Source organism: Elephantulus edwardii, unplaced genomic scaffold (assembly GCF_000299155.1).
Source record: "Elephantulus edwardii isolate Elephantulus edwardi_28Jun2011 unplaced genomic scaffold, EleEdw1.0 scaffold00024, whole genome shotgun sequence".
Classification (NCBI taxonomy): Eukaryota; Metazoa; Chordata; class Mammalia; order Macroscelidea; family Macroscelididae; genus Elephantulus; species Elephantulus edwardii.
Genome location: NW_006399774.1, coordinates 14,908,967 through 14,916,240, shown reverse-complemented (window position 1 = coordinate 14,916,240; position 7,274 = coordinate 14,908,967). Strand labels below are relative to the sequence as shown.

Below are 7,274 nucleotides of genomic sequence, written 5' to 3'. Positions count from 1 at the left end.
CCACTGCTGAAGTCCCCGTGTCCACTGCTGAGGTCCCCATGCCCACTGCTGAAGTCCCCGTGTCCACTGCTGAGGTCCCCGTGCCCACGGCTGAAGTCCCCGTGTCCGATGCTGCAGCCCCCGTGTCCACTGCTGAAGTCCCCGTGCCCACTGTTGAAGTCCCCGTGCCCACTGCTGCGGCCCCAGCCCACTGCTGAAGTCCCCGTGCCCGATGCTGAAGTCCCCGTGTCCGATGCTGCGGCCCCCGTGTCCACTGCTGAAGTCCCCGTGTTGCTGTCAGCTGAGGCTCTTCTCTTGTTAGCTGACCCCCTGGACCTTTTTAAGCATGATGTCCTTTTCTAAGGACTGACCCCTCCTAACAACATGCCAAAGGACATGAGAGGAAGCTCCGCCCTCCCTGCCTTCAGGGACCCTGGATGCTTGGATCCATAATCAACACCCTTGGCACTGCAGTCAAGATGTCAAAAGACATGCTACATTGGAAAAATGTTTGTCCAGGCTCCAAAGAGCTGAAGAACAAGCATGTCAGCATGAAGATTTCAATCACACAGGTCTGAAATTCAGCCTATTCCACTACTGTGACGTCGATTCTGACTTCCTGTAGGTCAGAGCAGAACTGACAACCAGGTTCCCACAGCCAAAGAGCTGCAGGTGAGGAAATGGCTCTGTCTTTCTCCTCCAGCGTGGCTCGTGGGCTTCAATTAACCACGTTTTAGTTAGCAATTCACCTCTGTAACGTTAAGGCTCCTTCTTAGAAAAGCATATGTGATAGACAAACCAGAAACTCCTACATGTTTTCAGAGTTTCCGATTTCAAAACCTACATATAAAGTAGCATTCTGTCTGACTTAGCTGGGGAAGGTGATGGAACAATATATTCCTCAACCTCTGGTGAAAAGTCAGGGGATTCCACAGACATATTGTAGGTGACAATTAATTAAACTGGAGCACTGTCCTTAGAAGCTGTTAGTATTTACAAACAATCTGCATTACTGGCACAAATGTCATGCTTATAAAATAAAAGCAAAAATAGGAGTTTACTTAAATAGACAACTGCAAATTCAGAAATGTTTTAAGGGGGAAAAAACAGTTTTTTACAACTGCCCTGTTATAGCTTGAAGAATGATTTTACAAAATACAGAAGCTGCCTTTGTTCCCTTTTTCTCTTCATCTTTATTCTAAGCATTAAGGTTATGGCAAGAAGAAAATAAAGCATTTCACAAAGAATCAGCCCCAGAGTCAAGTGCAGACAATGACTGCCTTTATTCTGTATGACGTTACCTGGAGCAGGGTGATGGCAGTGTCACTTCACCAGCTCAAAGTATACGAACTACCTGGGTAATCAAACAGCTGGAACAGGTCCGTATTAGATTACCGAGTACTTCCTCTCTCCTGTTATAAAGTTTACTGCCTCTATCACTGGAAACCATGGCTGTTTCTTCATTTCTAGTTCATGATTAGTGATACTGTATTTTTCTCTCTTGGAACTGTAAAGTTTGAACCTAAGAAATGTGTGTTGTTCAGGGAACACTTAGAGAATCTAAGTACAATATATTTTTACATCTTATATTTTAACATCTATATATTCAGTGACAACTGTTCTGAATAATGATTTTTAGTTTATCAAGAGAAAGAAAAAAAAAATGTCTTCCCCAACCCAGCCTGTAAGATGATGCTTTAAGGAGACAGCAATAAAGAACATTTTAAAAAAACAGAAAATGCACAAGAACACATTTCACTGATATTTCACTGACGAGTCTGCTACTCAGAAGCATAAAAGAGTTTTGAGTCTTTTCCCCACAAGAACTGGAAGAAACTGGGGGCCAGGGTGAGAGGCAGAAGAATGAAGAAGCAAGCTGCAGATCTCTCTGAGAAAGCACCGTCACGAGAGGGTGGGAGGCCAGGTAGGGAAGCAGCGCCCAAGACGGCTGAGAAGAGACCTGAAACCTGCGCGAGGATGCAGAGAAGCTGGAGCCAACGGCAGGAACGATGCAATGCAAGAGCTGACAAAAACATTTCAAAGGGCGGCTTGAGAGGACAAAGGGTTATGACGAAATGTGCAAAGCCAGGCAGCCAGAAAACCAAGCGGCAGAACACTCCCAGCATTTCTCGAGGTACAAAAAGTGAAGAAGGGAAAAAAATGAACTCTCAAACAGCAATACTGAAAGATTGTATGTGCAGAACAGTGAATGTCACAGGGAACACTCAAGGTTACAGGTGTGCCAAAAAGAACCGGTGACGTTTAACCAGCTCAGGATATAACACATGTTCCAGAACGAATGGTACTGAAGGAAGACGTTCAACTTGTACTGCAGGCATAGATACAAGATGCTGGTGTACAGATGCAACTATTTTTAAATCCTCAAACTTCTACTGGCGCAGCTTTGGAGTGAGCGCAAACGCAGCTCTTCCAGCTGGCTGGCTCAGTAGCTTGTACCAAAGATCTTGGCACAGTCAAGTGAAACGCTTCAACAAATGGACACAACGCTCCAAGAGTGCGCTTGGCTGCTAAGAAACCGAAGCCACGTGGCCGACCGTGTTCATGCCCATCCCAAAGAATGCTGGTCCAACAGGATGCAGTAATTACCAGACACTATCATTAATGTACATGCAAACAATATTTTTATAATGTTAAAATGACTGCTTCTGTACACTGACAGACAACGGTCAGAAATTCCAGTCCGTCTGAAAAGATGATGTGGGACAAGGGCTTCCACTGTTGATTACATATGGATTTGGGTTGAAAACAGAGAATTCCAGAAAAATGTCCACCTGCATTTTAGTGATTACACAGGCCGTACTTGTGTGGATCGTAACAAATTATGAGTAACACTTTGAAGGATAAGAATTCCAGAACACTTGGGAAGGCAAAGGAAAGCATTACCATGAAATGTGCAGGGGCGTGCAGTTAACATCTAGCGGCCCCCATGGAACCAGTACACAGATCAAAAGGCAAGTTTTCCAACAGAGTCACAGGAGACTGCGTGGTATACAATCAGGAAAGCTGTATGCCGAAGCTTCCATCGTATTGATCTAACCTGTGCACTAAGCAGGTGATGTGAAGATCGAGGCTGCAGCACAATCAAACACCTGAGAGACAGAGGTGACACAAACCTGCTCGCTCAAACAAAGACCATTTACTGAAGAAGATCAAAGACTACAATCATCGGTCGGAATATATTCCAACACGAAGAAAACAAGAATCCTTACAAGTGGTCTATAAACAGCATCAATAATAAACAGAGAGAAGACCGAAATTGCCAAGGGCCTCATTTTACGTGGATCCACCATCAACGCCCACTGAAGTGGTGTCACAAAATCTGATGCTGCTGACACTGGTCACACCTGCTGGAAAAGACTTCTTTGAAATATTAAAAAGCAATGATACCACTTGGAAGGCCAAGAGACTTCTGACCCCAACCATGTTTTGTTGGTTTTTTTTTTCCTTTGAACAAGTTTGTTGAGCACCTACTATGTGCCAGACACTGTATTAGGCCTAGGAAATACAAAGTTGAACAATAACAACAAAGACACAGTTCCTGTCTTCCTGGAGTTAACAATCTAGTGCGTCTGTCATCAATGAAACAAATATATATAAAATTATAATGGTGTTCAATGCTGAGAGAGTTATGTAGTTATGAAAGAATGTACAATAGTAGATCTTAACTCTGTCAGGAATTTGAGGATGCTTCCCTGAGGAAAAAAGTAATGAGCTGAGATGCAAAAAAAAAAAAATTAACTAGGCAATGAGGAGGGACATTTCAAGATAAAGGAACAGGGTCCAAACCATGTTTTGTTCAACCACTCCACATGCATGCTGAAAAAGGAAGACCTTTGGTGCTGTTGAATACTGGAGATAGCTTCATAGGCTTCTGAACAAAGAACAAATAAAATCTGTCTTAGAAGAAGGGGAGTCAGAATGTTCCTTAGGGTAGACGGTAGGACTCTGTTTTGCTTACTTTGGATGTGTATCAAGAGGATCAATCCCTCTCTGGTATCATAGACAAAGAAAGGACGACCCCCAGAAGACGGACCAGGATGGACATGCCGCAGTGGGCTCGAGCCGCCTCCTGCGAGGATGCTCGGGGACGTGCCACGTGTCACGCAGAGCTGCTCTGAGCTGCGGTCAGCCTGAGGAGGCCGAACAGCAACCACGCACGTCTGAACGGAGGGGTTCAATGGAGGACGTATGCTAGGGGAAGAACCAAGTGCCGGTGGTTTGAAGGGAATCAGTCATTGAGAAGACGAGGGAACTGAGGTGCGTGCACGAGAAGAGGAACAGGCCAATCCTTTACTAGATACGGTACAAATAACGACATTTAATGGCCTACCCTTTACTGAGTGCAGCATAAATAATGAGATTTCGTCTTCCTTCACTACAATCCGAAGATAAAATTTATATATATATATATTAAAAAAATATATCAACCCATCATCTAGAGGATAACATGATAAAAACAAAATGGGGGAAATGTGGGAAGCCAATACTAAATATCTGTAATAAACTGAATGCTATTTAAAAAAAAAAAGAAAGAAAATAGCACTCTATACAGAAGGAGTATAAAAATTGGCAAAAAATTAAAATAAACCCAGAACATGCCAAAAGTGATACAGCGAAAGCGTTAGAACTACAGTAAGAACTCAGCTCTGGAGGGCTCCAAAGTCCAAGTTCTCCGCTGCCTACTGCCCTCGCCCTACGAGACAGCTACCAGGGGAGCACAGCTGTGGCTGTCGACCTCCTCAGTCACGCCATTCCCTCAGAAACCTTCAACTACGTTGAAACTGGCTGACAGCAAGATTATCAATGACAAACAGCCAGAGAAAAAGTTCATTTAAAACCAGATAAAAAGGGGTTCTTTGCTAACTTAGGATTATATTTCAATGCAACACCCCTTCTAAGATAAACAGAGAAATCCCTCTATCTAAAATAGTTCTAATTTGGAAGGACACTCTCTAATGTTTAAAACCCGTAACAATGTGTGTCAATGTTTTGTCCTATCCCCACCCTTGCTCAATCTATCTGCCGAGCAAATTGCTCTCAGGAACCTGATCTTATAAAGAAATCACATTATACATTCACAAAAGGACCTCTTCAAAGTGCCAAAGAGGAGGGATGGCACCCTCGGGACTCAGAGTAACCCGATGCGCCATGGCACTTTCAACCTCACATGCCTAAGACAGTTGGAAAACGAGTACGGAAGACCAGAGGACAGAGACCTTTGAACTGTGGTGACAGTGAAGAAGAGTGAGTCCACGGCGGCCGAAGAACAAGCACCTGTCGGCCAAGAAATGTGGCCAGAACGGTAAACAGAAGTGAGGGTAGAAGACTGTGTCCCAGACGTCAGGTGTGTTATCAGGAGGGCCTGATCTTTGGAGAAAGACATCAAGCCTGGGAAAAAAGAGCGTCTGTGGAGAAAAGGAGGTGCACACGGCAGAGGACTGGCATGTGGTTACGATGGGCTGGGCACCGCAGTTACTACGAGCTCTGTGGTCACAGTGGGCTCTCGCACAGCAGTTACTACGAGCTCCACGGTCACGGTGGGCTCTGCACAGCGGTTACGAGCTCCATGGCCATGGTGGGCTCTGTACAGCGGTTACTACGAGCCCCACACAGCAGCCAGTGTGAGGCTGCCGAACGGCCAGGCAATGCTCGGTCATGTTCTGCTGTGCGGCCGGTGGCTGACTTGGCACTCATTCAACGACTCTTCACAACAACTAACAAATCACAGCGATCTTGCTGGATTTAAGCAGAAATACCATTAATCCATTTACTATACATCATCATAATTAAACACAGATTTTTTTATTAAAAAAAAAAGAAAGGAGAGAAAAGATTTATGAACTTATATACAATTATTTCCATTAATTATCAGGACGCTCAGGTAGCCTAGTAGCAAGAAGCTGTGCTGCAACCCCAGAGGCACATGGTTTGAGTCCCTGAGCTGCTCTGTAGGAGAAGGATGGGAAATCTCCACCCATGGAATTAACTGCCTCTGAAAACCCACTGGAGGGTCAGCTATGGGTCAGTTCTCAATGGTACACAACAACAATAACCTAAGTATCAAGGAACCCTCACGGTGCAGTGGTCAAAGCATTCAGCTGCCCACGGGAGGAGGGCAAGGTCAGCCTGTGTCTGTAAAGATGCTCAGCCCTGCCAAGTCCATAGGCAGTTCTCCTCGGCCCCAGAGAGCAGCCAGGGTGGGAGTGGACTCGACTGACACGTGGGGTCCTGGTTCCGTGGTAGCACCCTGCCTTCCACATGGGGGTCCAGGGCACGTGCAGCCACCACCCCTCCAACACCGGGGTCTGCATGTCGATATGACATCAAACAGGTTTCACGACAGCTTCTAGACTAAGACCAGGAAGAAAGGCCTGGTGAGCTACTCTCGGAAAAGGAGGCTCCAGGGACCAAAGGTCCAAGCTGCACCCCGTCATGGCGCTGGTACAGGCGTGGGCACTATCTGGTCCGCTCACCATATGTGGAGTCCACCAGTGTCCTCAGTGCTGAATGGTCGCTGTCCCGTCCCAGGACTTTGCCCTCCGCACAGTGACTGAACACCAACGCCTGGCCGACTGCCAGGGTGTCTGTCAGATGCTAACCAGGCATTCACTGCTGGGCCATATTGTCCATTTTAAATTCAAGGGGGAAGATCTTTTGATCTGCTTAATCTTCACTTGTTTACAAACCAACTATATCGAAAAGTGGGAGCATGGAGACTCTGTTGAGAGCTGGTCTAAAAACCCTGATTGAGCAGAAGGCCATCTGCTGGCTCCGGAAACCAAGCCTTCAAAGGGAAGCCCACTTCGCTCATTAGTGTATGTGCTGCCCAGGCAGCTTCCTTAACAGCCGAGGTGAACAGCCACAGCCCAGCGTTCACGGCCCATGTGCCCAGCTACTCACTCTCTGGGTCGTTCGAGAAAAAGACAAGTGGAGCAGGGCAACTGAGAGGGGCAGGCAGGAGTACAGTGGGACCAGTGGTGATGGGGGTGGTGGGGGTCCATGCCATCGAGCTGAGTACGACTCAGCGGCCCAGTGAACAGCGATCTGCACCCTGCTGCACCTGTGCCATCTTCACACCTCCTGACACACTTGCAACCACTGCTGCAGTCACTGCCAATCCACCTGGGGTCCAGGGCTGTCCTTTTTTTATGTTCCCTCCACCTAACCAGTCATCTGGAGTTCTGGCAGTTCTCTGCTGATGTACTGTTCCAGTCGTTTTTGGATAATCTTCAGTAGAATCTTGCTTGCATGTGAAATCAATGACACTGTTCTGT

The 7,274-nt window shown here is 46.3% G+C and overlaps 1 protein-coding gene across 1 annotated transcript in view; it reads right to left on the bottom strand.

Annotated features, from left to right (window-relative positions):
* MAP3K4 (mitogen-activated protein kinase kinase kinase 4) overlaps positions 1–7,274 on the bottom strand; it is a 110,260-nt gene that overhangs the window by 37,755 nt on the left and 65,231 nt on the right. The gene's annotated exons all lie outside the window — the stretch shown is intronic.